This window comes from Phyllobates terribilis, unplaced genomic scaffold, assembly GCF_046119375.1.
Source record: "Phyllobates terribilis strain yellow unplaced genomic scaffold, ASM4611937v1 Scaffold_2__4_contigs__length_985480577, whole genome shotgun sequence".
In the NCBI taxonomy this organism is placed as follows: domain Eukaryota; kingdom Metazoa; phylum Chordata; class Amphibia; order Anura; family Dendrobatidae; genus Phyllobates; species Phyllobates terribilis.
Window position 1 is genome coordinate 943,772,549 of NW_027362762.1, and position 14,904 is coordinate 943,787,452.

General features: G+C 57.1%; 1 long non-coding RNA gene across 3 annotated transcripts; it reads right to left on the bottom strand.

Moving 5' to 3' along the window:
- Positions 1-281: 281 nt before the first annotated feature.
- LOC141253085 (uncharacterized) lies at positions 282-14,533 on the bottom strand. 3 transcript variants are annotated; one of them, XR_012314223.1, is made up of 4 exons: positions 14,357-14,533; positions 7,172-7,322; positions 656-3,500; positions 282-573 (listed from the first exon to the last, which is right to left on the bottom strand). It is a non-coding gene; the product is annotated as an uncharacterized lncRNA (long non-coding RNA). The 3 variants fall into 3 exon arrangements; XR_012314224.1 differs by lacking the exon at positions 14,357-14,533 and adding an exon at positions 8,125-8,218; XR_012314222.1 differs by lacking the exon at positions 14,357-14,533 and adding an exon at positions 7,621-7,710.
- Between the last annotated feature and the right edge of the window lie 371 nt (positions 14,534-14,904).

Consider the following 14,904-nt stretch of genomic DNA (forward strand, 5'->3'; position numbering starts at 1 on the left):
CCACAATATTATGTTTTAAATAAAAATGACTCTGTGCGGAGATAATCTTACAAATGTGCCCTGCTGTGTACTGTGTAATGGCCGTGTCTGACTGTACAGGGACATGGTCTGATCATAACACATCTCCTGGGCAGGAGAGGAAGCAAAAGAGGATACAAACAGGACAGCATGGGCCGCAAATATTTGGGGTCTCTGCCGTCCTATAAAAATGGGTGAACATCTTGATCTTATCACAATGATTTTTACAAATACTAAATAAAATAAATAAAAACTATAAAATCTTTTTTGTTTTCACATTTTTATTAATCTCAGTTACATGAAAATAAAATTCTGGGATGTAAAGTCCAATTGCTTTATAATTTATTGCGAGCTCTTCGATGTCCAGTCTGCGATTCTCGGGGTTCGGTTCCTCTCTTTGTATCTCTGCAGATCTATAAGTCATCATCTCCCCGGACGTCTCGTGAAGCTCCTGGACCCACATAACAGTCACATGCGGCTGGAGAGTCGGGACATCCAGTGTAGAAGTTTCTTCATCATTACATCCACCATTATTAGAGCGCAGATGTCATCATTCTAAAAAGGGCAGAAAATAAGTAAGTGCTCCCTATGGAGGTGAGAACATGATGGGGCTCGTCATCATCTACAGACATTTTACCTCATTTCTCAGCAGGGACCGCATTCCAGCGAAGTAAGTGGCGATTATCCGCTGACTCTTCCTATGGGTCTTTCCCTCACAAGGAGATGAGAACTCAATCAGACTTTGCAGTTTTTCCTTCATCATCCTCCATTCTTGTTCTTCACACCAGAGCTCATGACAATATTCATCCAGAAACAGAAGTGACGCGCCCCCTGGGCCATATTCGTTAGTGGGAATATCCGGAGCCGGATCAGATGGGGGTTGTAGTCTTCCGAGTGGCTGTGACCCGGTCCGTGCCCAGGGTGTCAAACTCAGTTGTATGTGGCAGTCCTACAGATGTTATAAGTTCTTTATTGTCGACTACGCCACCCGTTGTAATGCGGTCACTATGGCCGCCGCTGCAGCAGGGTCCGCTGAGGCTGATGGTGTAGGTGCAGCGTTTGATGGTATAACCCCCAACGGGTGGGGTATAGCCTCAGGGGGTCAGGTGCAGAGGATGGGGGTTGTGGTGGTGCAGCATAGGTGTTAAAGGAAGACAGAGTCGGGTTGTGCAGTTTAGGGTATTTACTCACTGCTGATGTTCCGGTCACTCCAGCTTCAAGTGACCTCCCGAGCCGTGCTGCGTCCACCAGGTCCTGGATCCAGCCAACCCCCAAGCGAGTCCGGAGCGTGACCCTGAGCTCTCCTTCTGTCCTTTCTCTGGCCGTCCCCACTATTGATCCACCCAGGTCCAGCTCCCTCGGGCCTTCTGTTGGGTGACCCTTGGCCTTGGGTTCCCTGACCCTCCACGTGGTATGCCTTCGTGGTGGATGTGGTGGGTGGCCGTGGCAGACGCTGCCCACGGCCTCCGTTCTCTGGCTGGGGTGTGTTTTTGCCCCCACCAGCTTGGGTTCCGGTACCCTAATGCCGACTCTTCACCCGTGGATTGGATTTGGGGTCTTAGAGTCCTCTCTTCTGCTTCCCCCTCTGGGTCTTTCCTTTCTCCTCTCTCTCTCTCTCTGGGACTTCTCTGTTCCTCTTCCTCTGCTCTGCTCTGACAGACTGACCCTGATCTCTGATGGTGCCCACCTTATATACACCCTCTATGTGTGAGCTCAGGCGACCAGCACCCAATGAGCTCCTATCTTTACCCAGGCTGCTCCCCCTATCTGCCCCTACACTACTTGGGATGTACCACCCCCCTCCCACTCCAGCCAGGAACAGACTCGGTCGTACCTGCACATTTCTAAGTGGGAGTACCGTCGGTCTGCTCCTCGGAAATGGGATGTGTGTAGTGCATGCAGCCTACCGAGCTCAGGTCCACACTCCATCCTTACCCGGGAGTGGAATATCACACCTCTAGATTGAGGTGCAATACCCCTGTAGCAGCCGAATCCTCAGGGTGCTACAGAAGCATTTGAATGAGAACGTCCTGGATGAGGACAGCGGCTCGTCTCACCTGGAAGAGAAGAGAAATGTTTCCACCCGGGAAAACACAACGGACGATCCAATCTCCAGATGTAACAAGAAGGAAAGCGACAAACCTTGGAGATGTGACCAAACAATGTATCAATGGTCGTATCATGGGAAGAGGCATTGGTGCTGCATATGTAGCGCCCCGAGGGTTGGGTTGCTACAGAGGTATTGCATCTCACCCAGAGGTGTGATATCTCACTTCCAGGTAAGGATGGCATGTGGCTCAGGACCTTATCACCCACATACACTACACCGCATTTCCGGGGGGCAGGGCAACAATGCTCCCAAGAGTGAGCACAACTGTCCCTGTCCCTGGCTGGAGAGGGGGAGGGAACACCTAGAAAGAGGGAACCCGGTAGTGTGTGGGTGCGGAGAGTAGATCCTGGGTTCACTGATTAGAAGATATATAAGGTGGGCACCATCTTAGATCAGAGTTCAGTACAGTCGGAGGGAGAAGAGAGAGAAGGAGGCAGGGAGCAGAGGCTCTGCATGGGCTCTGCTCCGCAGGCAGGCCAAGTGTTAAGGCCTGAGCCTGGAGGAGAAGAGAGGAGAGGAGGGGAACGGAGGAGGCTCCAGGAGTGGAGTGAAGGGACTCCAGGGGTGTGGACCGGCCAGCCGCCACCGCACGCCCACCGCTACCAGAGTAGGGGGGTCAGGCCAAGAAAGGGAACCGGATCCCTCATCTAGTGGAGGAGAGCAACTACTCTCAGCTAGTAACCGGAGGCCGTGGCATTGCACTTGTTACGGCCCCTCACTGCACCCGTTAGGAAGGCACCATATAGGACCCAGGGAAACGGAACATACGTTTGCCCGCCAAGGCCCGAGGCAGCTGGACAGAAACGTGGTCAATTGTGGGGTACGACAGGCCAGAGAAAGGACACACGAAGGGGGTCCTGAAAAGCATTCCAAAGGTACCTGGGAGTTGGCCGAGCCCCTCACCCGGTGAGCACATCAGGACGTGGGCAGCCATCACCTGCAGAAGTGGCTTGGAGTGTAAAACTGTGAGTAAAGACCCTGGACTGCATCACTGGACTCTGAGTCATTACTGCTGCTCCCGCGCACCATCACCCCCACCATCTGCACTCACTGCCCTGAGGCTATACTCCTCCAGTGGGGAGTTATACTACCCCCTGCTGTGCACACAACATCAGCCTCAGCGGTCTGCCCGCAGCGGCGGTTCTCAGTGACCGCAATCCACGGGTGGCGTAGTCGGACATTTCAACATTAAAATCCAAGTAAACAGATCCGCCACTAGTTTGACCACCCTGAGCCACGGGACCGGGTCGCCGCCACGGAGACTACAACCCCAAGCACGACACAGAGAGACCCAGCTCCGGGTATCCCCCTACACATACGGCCAAGGGGGCGCGTCACATACAATATGCGGAGGGAACATCCCGGCAGAGCTCTGAAATCACAAAATACAGGAACATTTACAGCCTGGATGGAGATTATAGGAATTTACTTTTTTATTAACTTATTGTGAATATTTATTGTTCTATTTGCTCATTTTAATGATGTTTCTGCCTTTGTTGTCACTGTCATATATGAATGTTACTATATGTGGTTTTTATATTGGTATTTGCATAATTTTTTTAGCTATATTTCTTCTTTTCAGGTGAAGTTTCTACATTTTTCTCCTTATTATACCCATGATCAGACTTTTATATCTTAATCAGCTCAGATATATGAGGGTTTTTCATTATTTTATATTCTCTAGTCTTCATTATTAGAATTTCTCCTGAGTGTTTCATTCACTTGAGCTGAATTTCCTCCTTTTTTATCGTTCCATGGACGGACGATGACTTAGAACTAACCATTTTCTTATACGTCTGGTGAAGCTCCTGAAAGTTCTCCTGTGCAGGTAACCTGCAGTTATCGGCCTGAGCCGGGCTGGTGACTAATGTGAGGACAAGGACAATATTAAGGCACTGTGTCATGGTGCTGATGGGTGACGCTCGCTCTAAGTGCAGCAGATTCAGCCTCTTCTCCTCTTTTATACTCATCCTCCATCGCTGCCGTTCAAGTCGTCTCCCTACCCGCACTTGCTGCCGTTCGGCTCGTCTCTCTGTTGCCGTTCGGCTTGTCTCCCTGCTGTCATTCGTCTCGTCTCCCTGACCGTAACTGCTGCCATTTGGCTCGTCTCCTTTCCTGCACCTTCTGACGTTCGGCTCGTTTCCCTGCCCGCGCATGCTGCCGTTTGGCTCGTCTCACTGCCCGCACCTGCTACCGTTCGGCTCGTCTCCCTGCCCGCAACTGCTGCCAATCGGCTCATCTCACTTCCTTCACCTTCTGCTGTTCGAATTGTCTCCCTGCCTGTACCTGCTACCGTTTGACACCTGCTGCCCTTCTACTTGTCTCCCAGCTGCCATTCGGCTCATCTCCCTGCCCGCACCTGCTGCCGATTGTATCGTCTCCCTGATGCCATTTGGCTTGTCTCCCTGCCCGCACCTGCTGCCTTTTGGCTTGTCTCCTTGCTGCCATTCGGCTCCTCTCCCTGCCTGAACCTGTTGCCATTCGGCTCGTCTCCCTACTGCCGTTTGTCTCATCTTCCTGCCCACACCTGCTGCCAATTGGCTCGTCTCCCTTCCTGCACCTGCTGCCATTTGGCTTGTCTCCCTGCCCGTACCTGCTGCTGTTCAGCTCATCTCCCTTACCAGCCGAATGGCAGCAGGTAAAAGCAGTGAGACGAGCCGAACAACAGAAGGTGCGGGCGCTCGTCTCCCACCTGCTGCCATTCGGATCGTCTCCCTGCCTTCCCCTGCTGCCATTCAGATAATCTCCCTGCCTGCATCTGCTGCCGTTTGGCTCGTCTCTCGGCTGCCGTTCGGCTTGTCTCTCTGCCTGCACCTGCGGCCGTTTGGCTCATCTACCTGCTGCCTTTCGGCTCTTCTCTCTGTCCGCACCTGCTGCCATTTGTTTCGTCTCCCTGCTGACATTCGCCTCGTCTCCCTGACTTCCCCTGCTGCCATTCAGATAATCTCCCTGCCTGCATCTGCTGCCATTTGGCTTGTCTCTCTGCTGCCGTTCGGCTTGTCTCTCTGCCTGCACCTGCGGCCGTTTGGCTCATCTATCTGCTGCCTTTCGGCTCTTCTCTCTGTCCGCACCTGCTGCCATTTGTTTTGTTTCCCTGCTGCCATTCGGCTCGTCTCCCTGCGAACACCTGCTGCCGATCGGCTTGTCTTCCTTCTGCCTATCGGCTTGTCTCTCTGTCCGCACCTGCTGCCGTTCAGCTTATCTCCCTGCCCGCACTTTCTGCCATTCGGCTCGTCTCCCTGCCCACACCTGCTGCCGATCGTGTCATCTCCCTGATGCCGTTCGGCTCGTCTTCTTGCCCGAACCTGCTGCCGTTCGGCTTGTCTCCCTGCCCGCAGCTGCTGCCGTTCGGCTCGTCTCCTTGCTGCCATTCGGCTCCTCTCCCTGCCTGGACCTGTTGCCATTCGGCTCATCTCCCTGCTGCCATTTGTCTCATCTCCCTGCCCACACCTGCTGCCAATCGGCTCGTCTCCCTTCCTGCACCTGCTGCTGTTCGGATTGTCTCCCTGCCCGCACCTGCTGCCGTTTGGCTCGTCTCCCTGCCCGCAATTGCTGCCGTTCTGCTCGTCTCTCTGCTGCCGTTCAGATTGTCTCCCTGCCCACACCTGCTGCCAATCGGCTCGTCTCCCTTCCTGCACCTGCTGCTGTTCGGATTGTCTCCCTGCCCGCACCTGCTGCCGTTTGGCTCGTCTCCCTGCCCGCAATTGCTGCCGTTCTGCTCGTCTCTCTGCTGCCGTTCAGATTGTCTCCCTGCTCGCACCTGCTGCCAATCAGCTTGTCTCTCTGCTGCCATTCAGCTTGTCTCTCTGCCTGCACCTGCTGCCATTCAGCTTTTCTCCCTGTTGGCTTTCAACCCATCTCCTTGCCTGCCCCTGCTGATATTAGTCTTGTGTCACTGTCCGCACCTGCTGCCATTCGGCTCGTCTCCCTGCTGCCGTTTGGCTCGTCTCCCTGCCCGCACCTACTGCTATTCGGCTTGTCTCACCTGCCGAACAGCATCAGGTGCGGGCAGGGATAAGAGCCGAACGGCAGCAGGCAGACGAGCCAAACTGCTGCAGGTACAGGCAGGGAGACGAGCCGAACAGCAGCAGGGAGAAGAGCCGAACGGCAGCAAGTGTTGGCAGGGAGATGAGCCGAATGGCTGCAGGTGCACACAGGGAGACGAGCCAAATGGCACAAGGAGCGGGCGCTCGTCTCCCTGCTGCCGTACGGATCATCTCCCTGCTGTCATCCGGCTCGTCTCCCTGCCTGCACCTGCTGCCGTTCAGCTCGTCTCCCTGCCCGTATCTGCTGTCATTTGGCTCATTTCCTTGCTGCTGTTCGGCTTGTCTCCCTGCCTGCACCTGCTGCCATTTTACTCATCTACCTGCTGCCGTTCAGCTCGTCTCCGCGCTCGCACCTGCTGCTGTTCGGCTTGTCTCCCTGCTGCTGTTCAGCTCGTCTCCCTGCCTGCAGCTGCTATCGTTCAAGTCGTCTCCCTGCCTGCACTTGCTGCTGTTCAGCTAGTCTCTCTGCTCTCACCTACTGCCAATCTGCCTGTCTCCTTGCCCGTGTAAGAGGATGACCAGGACGGTCATGCGCCTTTTCCCTCTTAATGCACATAATGCTGTGTTCTATGTTTATATATGAGCATTCATAAGATCTAATGTCTGATGGGTTACTTATAGGTTCAATATAGGTTGGTGCGGGTAGACTATTAGATTGATAGAAGAAGTAGTGAAGAGGTGGGCACTGTAGCACACAGAGTATGTGGTTATAAGTTAGGAAAGAGTTAAGGAGTTTAGAGGCTGCTTCAGTGTGGGAGGAGCAGGTTCAGTGCACAACTAAGGGACTTCCTCATTGCAGACAGTTCAGTTGAGTGAGGAACAGTGACTAGTGGAGATGTGTCAGGAGGACACAGGAGAAAGTACAGGAGAAGGGTGTGTGTGTGTCACATTCTGGGAGTTTTTGGACAACCTTATCTGAAAGGTGAATCCGAACAGTCTAGGCAGCGGGACAAGAACAGATGTACACGGAGAGGTCAATGTGGGAACTTCACCTTACCTGCCAAGACAGGACAGCCTCATCAGGGAGGTGGATCCAAGCAGGTCAGGCAGTGGGACAGAGAATGGAGTTACCCAGAGAGCTGGCGCATTCGGCGTTAATCTTCATATCCAAATTGGTATCTGTGACTTTCGTCACTGGTAAAGTGCCACTGTATGTGAAGAGATCACAAAGAGACTGTATTACTTGTTACTCCCTGTGTGTGACTGTGGCTGCAAGTAAAGAAGTTTTTAAGCTGGTCTGGTTTTCTCCTTCTGAAGGCTAAAAGACTCAACATCCGGGACGGCGAGACAGAAGTGAATATGTAGGTATCCTCCACGGAGACACCACAACACCCAGGGATTCTCAGAGTCCCCTTTTTCTGTAGCGAGCCAGGGTGAGAATTTAATCACTGAAACTGACATGCCTCTCACCACCGACTGCCGCCCTGTCCCCCTTTACACCCGCACCTGCTGCCGTTCTGCTTGTCTCCCAGCTGCCATTCGGCTTGTCTCCCTGCCCGCACCTGCAGCTGAGAGTCTCATCACCCTGATGCCGTTCGGCTCGTCTCCCTGCCCCCACCTGCTGCCGATCGTCTCGTCTCCCTGATGCCGTTCAGCTCGTCTGCCTGCCTGCACCTGCTGCCAATCGTCTCGTCTCCCTGATGCTGTTCGGCTCGTCTGCCTGCTGCCATTCGGCCTGTCTCCCTGCCTGCACCTGCTGCCGATCATCTCGTCTCCCTGATGCCGTTCAGCTCGTCTCCCAGCTTCCATTGAGCCTGTCTCACTGCCCACACCTGCTGCCGATCGTCTCGTCTCCCTGATGCCGTTCGGCTCGTCTGCCTGGTGCCGTTCGGCTCGTCTGCCTACCTACACCTGCTGCCGTTCAGCTCGTCTCCCTGCCCGCACTTGCTGCCGTTCAGCTCATCTCACTGCCCGCACCTACTGCCAATCTGCTCGTCTCCCTGCCCGCACCTGCTGCCGTTCGGCTCATCTCCCTGCTGCCGTTTGGCTTGTCTCCCTGCCCGCACTTGCTGCTGTTCGGCTCATCTCTCTGCCCGCACCTACTGCCAATCTGCTCGTCTCCCTGCCCGCACCTGCTGCCGTTCGGCTCATCTCCCTGCTGCCGTTTGGCTTGTCTCCCTGCCCGCACCTGCTGCCGTTCGGCTCATCTCCCTGCTGCCGTTTGGCTTGTCTCCCTGCCTGCACCAGCTACCCTTCGGCTTGTCTCCCTGCCCGAACCTGTTGCCATTCAGCTCGTCTCCCTGCTGCCGTTCGTCTCGTCTCCCTATCCACACCTGCTGCCAATCAGCTCATCTCCCTTCCTGCACCTGTTGCCGTTCTGCTCGTCTCCCTGCCTGCACCTGCTACTGTTCAACTCGTCTCCCTGCCTGCACTTGCTGCCTTTCGGCTTGTCTCTTTGCCCGCACTTGCTGCCATTCGGCTCATCTCTCTGCCCGCACCTGCTGCTGTTCAGCTCATCTCCCTGCCTGCACCATCTGTCGTTCGGCTCATGCGGGCAGGGAGATGAGCCGAATGGCAGCAGGTAAGGGCAGGGAGACAAGCCGAATGGCAGAAAGTGCGGGCGCTCGTCTCCTTGCTGCCGTTCGGCTCAGTCTCCCTGCCCACACCTGCTGCCGATCTTCTCGTCTCCCTGATGCCATTCAGCTCGTCTGCCTGCCTGCACCTGGTGCCGATCGTCTCGTCTCCCCGATGCCGTTCGGCTCGTCTGCCTGCTGCCATTCGGCCTGTCTCCCTGCCTGCACCTGCTGCCGATCATTTCGTCTCCCTGATGCCGTTCAGCTCGTCTCCCAGCTTCCATTCAGCCTGTCTCCCTGCCCACACCTGCTGCCGATCGTCTCGTCTCCCTGATGCCGTTCGGCTCGTCTGCCTGGTGCCGTTCGGCTCGTCTGCCTGGTGCCGTTCGGCTCGTCTGCCTACCTACACCTGCTGCCGTTCAGCTCTTCTCCCTGCCCGCACTTGCTACCGTTCAGCTCATCTCACTGCCCACACCTACTGCCAATCTGCTCGTCTCCCTGCCCTCACCTGCTGCCGTTCGGCTCATCTCCCTGCTACCGTTTGGCTTGTCTCCCTGCCCGCACTTGCTGCCGTTCGGCTCGTCTCTCTGCCCGCACCTACTGCCAATCTGCTCGTCTCCCTGCCCGCACCTGCTGCCGTTCGGCTCATCTCCCTGCTGCCGTTTGGCTTGTCTCCCTGCCCGCACAAGCTACCCTTCGGCTGTCTCCCTGCCCGAACCTGTTGCCATTCGGTTCGTTTCCCTGCTGCTGTTCGTCTCGTCTCCCTACCCACACCTGCTGCCAATCAGCTCATCTCCCTTCCTGCACCTGCTGCCATTCTGCTCATCTCCCTGCCTGCACCTGCTACTGTTCAACTCGTCTCCCTGCCTGCACTTGCTGCCTTTCGGCTTGTCTCTTTGCCCGCACTTGCTGCCATTCGGCTCATCTCTCTGCCCGCACCTGCTGCTGTTCAGCTCATCTCCCTGCCTGCACCATCTGTCGTTCGGCTCATGCAAGCAGGGAGATGAGCCGAATGGCAGCAGTAAGGGCAGGGAGACAAGCCGAATGGCAGAAAGTGCGGGCGCTCGTCTCCTTGCTGCCGTTTGGATCAGTCTCCCTGCTGCCATTCGGCTCATCTCCATGCCCGCATGTGCTGCCGTTTGGATCGTCTCCTTGCTGTCGTCCGGCTCGTCTCCCTGCCTGCACCTGCTGCCGTGCAGCTCGTCTTCCTGCCTGCACCTGCTGCCGTTTGGCTCGTCTCCCTGCTGCTGTTTGGCTTGTCTCTCTGCCCACACCTACAGCCACCTGCTGCCGTTCGGCTCATCTCCCTGTCCTCACCAGCTGCTGTTTGGCTCGTCTCCCTGCTGACTTTCGGCTCTTCTCCCTGCCCGCACCTGCTGCCAATTGGATTGTCTCCCTGCTGCCGTTTGGTTCGGCTTTCTGCCTGCACCTGCTGCTCTTCGGCTGGTTTCCCTGCTGCCGTTCGGCTCCTCTCCCTGCCCGCACCTGCTGCCGTTCGGCTCGTCTCCCTGCTTGCACCTACTGCCATTCGGCTCGTCTCCCTGCCCGCACCTTCTGTCGTTCGGCTCGTCTCCATGCCTGCATCTGCTGCCGTTCGACTTGTCTCCCTGCTGCCATTCGTCTCGTCTCCCTGCCCGCACCTGCTGCCATTCGGCTCGTCTCCCTGCCTGAACCTGCTGCCGTTTGGATCGTCTCCCTGCTGTCGTCTGGCTCGTCTCCCTGCCTGCACCTGCTGCCGTTCAGCTCGTCTTGCTGCCTGCACCTGCTGCCGTTTGGCTCGTCTCCCTGCTGCTGTTTGGCTTGTCTCTCTGCCCACACCTGCTGCCATTCGGCTCATCTCCCTGTCCTCACCAGCTGCCGTTCGGCTTGTCTCCCTGCTGCCTTTCGGCTCTTCTCCCTGCCCGCACCTGCTGCCAATAGGATTGTCTCCCTGCTGCTATTTGGTTCGGCTTTCTGCCTGCACCTGCTGCTGTTCGGCTGGTTTCCCTGCTACCGTTCGGCTCCTCTCCCTGCCCGCACCTGCTGCCATTCGGCTCGTCTCCCTGCTTGCACCGACTGCCATTTGGCTCGTCTCCCTGCCCGCACCTTCTGTCGTTCGGCTCGTCTCCATGCCCACACCTGCTGCCGTTCGGCTCGTCTACCTGCTGCCGTTCGGCTCGTCTCCCTGCTGCCATTCGTTTCGTCTCCCTGCCCGCACCTGCTGCCATTCGGCTTGTCTCCCTGCCCGAACCTGTTGCCGTTTGGCTCGTGTCCCTGCTGCCATTCGTCTCGTCTCCCTGTCCCACCTGCTGCTGTTCAGCTCATCTCCCTACCCGCACCATCTGTCATTCGACTGGTCTCCCTGCCCGCAATTGCTGCTGTTCAGCTGTTCTCCCTGCTGCCGTTCGGATTGTCTCCTTGCCCACACCTGCTGCCAATCGGCTTGTCTCCCTGCCGCACTTTGGCTTGTCTCTCTGCCTTGTCTCTCCTTGTTGCTGTTCATCTTGTTTCCCTGCTGCCGTTCGGATCGTCTCCGTGCCCTCACCTGCTGCCGATCGGCTTGTCTCCCTGCCGCACTTCGGCTTGTCTCTCTGCCTGCATCTGCTTCCGTTCGGCTCGTCTCCCAGCTCCCATTCGAATCGTTTCCATGTTCGCACCTTGCTATTGTTCGTCTCGTGTCACTAGCCGCACCTGCTGCCATTCGGCTCGTCTCCTTGCTGTCGTTCGCGTCTCCTTGTCCGCACCTTCTGTCATTCGGCTCGTCTACCTGCTCGCTCCTACTGCCATTTTTCTCGTCTCCCTGCCTCTCTCTGCTGTTGTTTGTCTCGTCTCTCTGCCCGCACCTACTGCTGTTCGGATCATCTCCCTGCCCGCACCTTCTGTCGTTCGGCTCGTCTCCCTGCCCACACATAGTGCCGCTCGTCTCGTCTCCCTGACCACACATAGTGCCGCTCGGCTCGTCTCCCTGCCCACACCTACTGCCATTCGGCTTGTCTCCCTGTCTGCACCTTCTGTCATTCGGCTCGTCTTCCTGCCCGCACTTGCTGTTGTTCGGCTCGTCTCCCTGCTGCTGTTCGGCACATCTCCCTGCCCGCACCTGCTGCTGTTCGGCTCGTCTCCTTGCCAACACCTTCTGCCGTTCGGCTGGTCTCCCAGCCCACACCTGCTGCCAATACTCTCGTCTCCCTGCCCGCACATGCTGCCATACGGTTCGTCTCCCTGTCCGTACCTGCTGGCGTTTGGCTCGTCTCCCTGCCCACACTTGCTGCTGATTGGCTAGTCTCTCCTTGTTGCTATTTGTCTCGTTTCCCTGCTGCCGTTCGGATCGTCTCCGTGTCCGCACCTGCTGCCGATCAGCTTGTCTCCCTGCCGCACTTCGGCTTGTCTCTCTGCCTGCATCTGCTGCCATTCGGCTCGTCTCCCAGCTGCCATTCAAATCATTTCCCTGCTCGCACCTGCTGTTGTTCATCTCGTGTCACTGGCCGCACCTGCTGCCATTCGGCTCGTCTCCTTGCTGTCGTTCGGCTCGTCTCCCTGCCCGCACTTACTGCCGTTCGGCTCGTCTCCTTGCCCGAACCTTCTGTCATTCGGCTCGTCTACCTGCCCGCTCCTACTGCCATTTCTCTCGTCTCCCTGCCTCTCTCTGCTGTTGTTTGTCTCGTCTTTCTGCCCGCACCTGCTGCTGTTCGGATCATCGCCCTGCCCGCACCTTCTGTCATTCGGCTGGTCTCCCTGTCTGCACCTTCTGTCGTCATTCGGCTCGTCTTCCTGCCCGCACTTGCTGCTGTTCGGCTCGTGTCCCTTCTGCCATTTGGCTCGTATACCTGCCCGCAACAGCTGCTGTTCGGCTCATCTCCCTGCCTGCACCTTCTGCCATTCGGCTTGTCTCCCAGCCCACACCTGCTGCCATTCCTCTCGTCTCCCTGCCCGCACATGCTGCCATACGGTTCGTCTCCCTGTCCGCACCTGCTGGTGTTCGGCTCGTCTCCCTGACTGCACCTGCTGTCGTTCGGCTTGTCTCCCTGACCGCACCTGCTGCCGTTCGGATCTTCTCCTTGCTGCCATTTGTCTCGCCTCCTTGCCCGCACCTGCTGCCATTCGATTCGTCTCCCTTCCTGCACCGTCTGCTGTTCATCTCTTCTCCCAGTCCACACCTGCTGCCGTTTGGCTCTTCTCCCTGCCCACACCTGCTGCCGTTCAGCTCGTCTCCCTGCCCGCACTTGCTACCGTTCGGCTTGTCTCCCTGCCTTCACCTGCTGTGGTTCAAGTCGTCTCCCTGCCCGCTTCTGCTAACATTCGATTCGTCTCCCTTCCTGCAGGTTCAGCCATTCGGCTCATCTCCCAGCCGACACCTGCTGCCGTTCGGTTTCTCTCCCTTCCTGCACCTTCTGTCGTTTGTCTCGCCTCCCTGCCCGCATCTGCTGCCATTCTATTCGTCTCCCTTCCTGCACCTTCTGCCATTCGGCTCGTCTCCCATCCCACACCTGCTGCTGTTCAGCTCATCTCCCTGCCCGCACCTGCTACCATTCGGCTCGTCTCCCTGCCTTCAACTTCTGTGCAAGTCGTCTCCCTGCCCGCACCTGCTGCCATTCGTTTTGTCTCCCTTCCTGCACCTTCTGCCGTTTGGCTCGTCTCCCAGCCCACACCTGCAGACATTCGGCTCATCTCCCTGCCCACACCTGCTGCCATTTGGCTCGTCTCTCTGCCCGCTCCTGCTACCAATCGGCTTGTCTCCCTGCCCTTACCTGCTGCCGTTCGGCTCGTCTCCCTGCTCGAACCTGCTGCCGTTCGGCTCGTCTCCTTGCCCGCACCTGCTGCTGTTCAGCTCATCTACCTACCCACACCATCTGTCGTTCTACTTGTCTCCCTGCATTCGGTTTGTCTCCCTTCCTGCACCTTCTGCCGTTCGGCTCGTGTCCATGCCCACACCTGCTGCCATTCGGCTCGTCTCCCTGCCCGCACCTGCTACCGTTCAGCTCATCTCCCTGCCTTCACCTGCTGCCGTTCAACTCGTCTCCCTGCTGCAGTATGGCTCGTCTCCCTGCCCACACCTGATGTCATTCGGCTCATCTCCATGCTGCCATTCGGCTCGTCTCCCTGCCCGCACCTGCTACCGTTCGGTTCGTCTCACTGCTGCCGTACGGCTCGTCTCCCTGCCCGCACCTGATGTCATTCGGCTTGTCTCCATGCTGCCATTCGGCTCGTCTCCCTGCCCGCACCTGCTACCGTTCGACTCGTCTCACTGCTGCCGTACGGCTCGTCTCCCTTCCCACACCTGCTGCTGTTCGGCTCGTCTCCTTGCCCGCACCTGCTGCTGCTGTTCAGCTCATCTACCTACCCACACCATCTGTTGTTCTACTCGTCTCCCTGCCCGCTCCTGCTACCGTTCGGCTCATCTACCTGCCTTCACCTGCTGCCATTCAACTCATCTCCCTGCTGCAGTATGGCTTGTCTCCCTGCCCACACCTGATGTCATTCGGCTCATCTCCATGCTGCCATTCGGCTCGTCTCCCTGCCCGCACCTGCTACCGTTCGGCTCGTCTCACTGCTGCCGTACGGCTCGTCTCCCTGCCCTCACCTGATGTCATTCGGCTCGTCTCCATGCTGCCATTTGGCTCGTCTCCCTGCCCAAACCTGCTACCGTTCGACTCGTCTCACTGCTGCCGTACGACTCGTCTCCCTTCCCACACCTGCTGCTGTTCGGCTCGTTTCCCTGCCCGCAGCTGCTGCCATTCGGCTCGTCTCCCTGCCAGCACATGCTGCTGTGTCACCCTGGCCTGGATGCCACAAGTGTAAATAAAGCTGTGTCTGAGAGCAAGGGGGAGGTTCTCTAGTCAGGGGAACATTAGCATGCAATGCCTCCTGTCTCAGGCCAGTAGGGGGAGCTGGCTGCCCCTATAAAAGCTGGTACTGGGGGCAGGGTTAGAGAGAACTTGATGACCTGTCTCAGGACTGAGACTTGTCCCAGAGCAGAGCAGGGACAGAAAGTTGTATTGCACCTATGAGGAAGTGTGGCAGTAGGAGAGCCACAAGCCAGAGACAAGAGGCGAAGTGAGCCTGTCTTGGCAGACTTAATTTACCAGACTTTGGTGTCTGAGGCTGGAAGGATTCCACATCCTCCAGCAGATAACCAGTCCGCAGGGGACTGTATATTCCTTGGCCTAAGAAGCCTGGAGGCCCTGCCACAACAGAAGGGACCAGCAAAGCCGTACAAGGCTGGGAGCAGAAAGGAACCCAC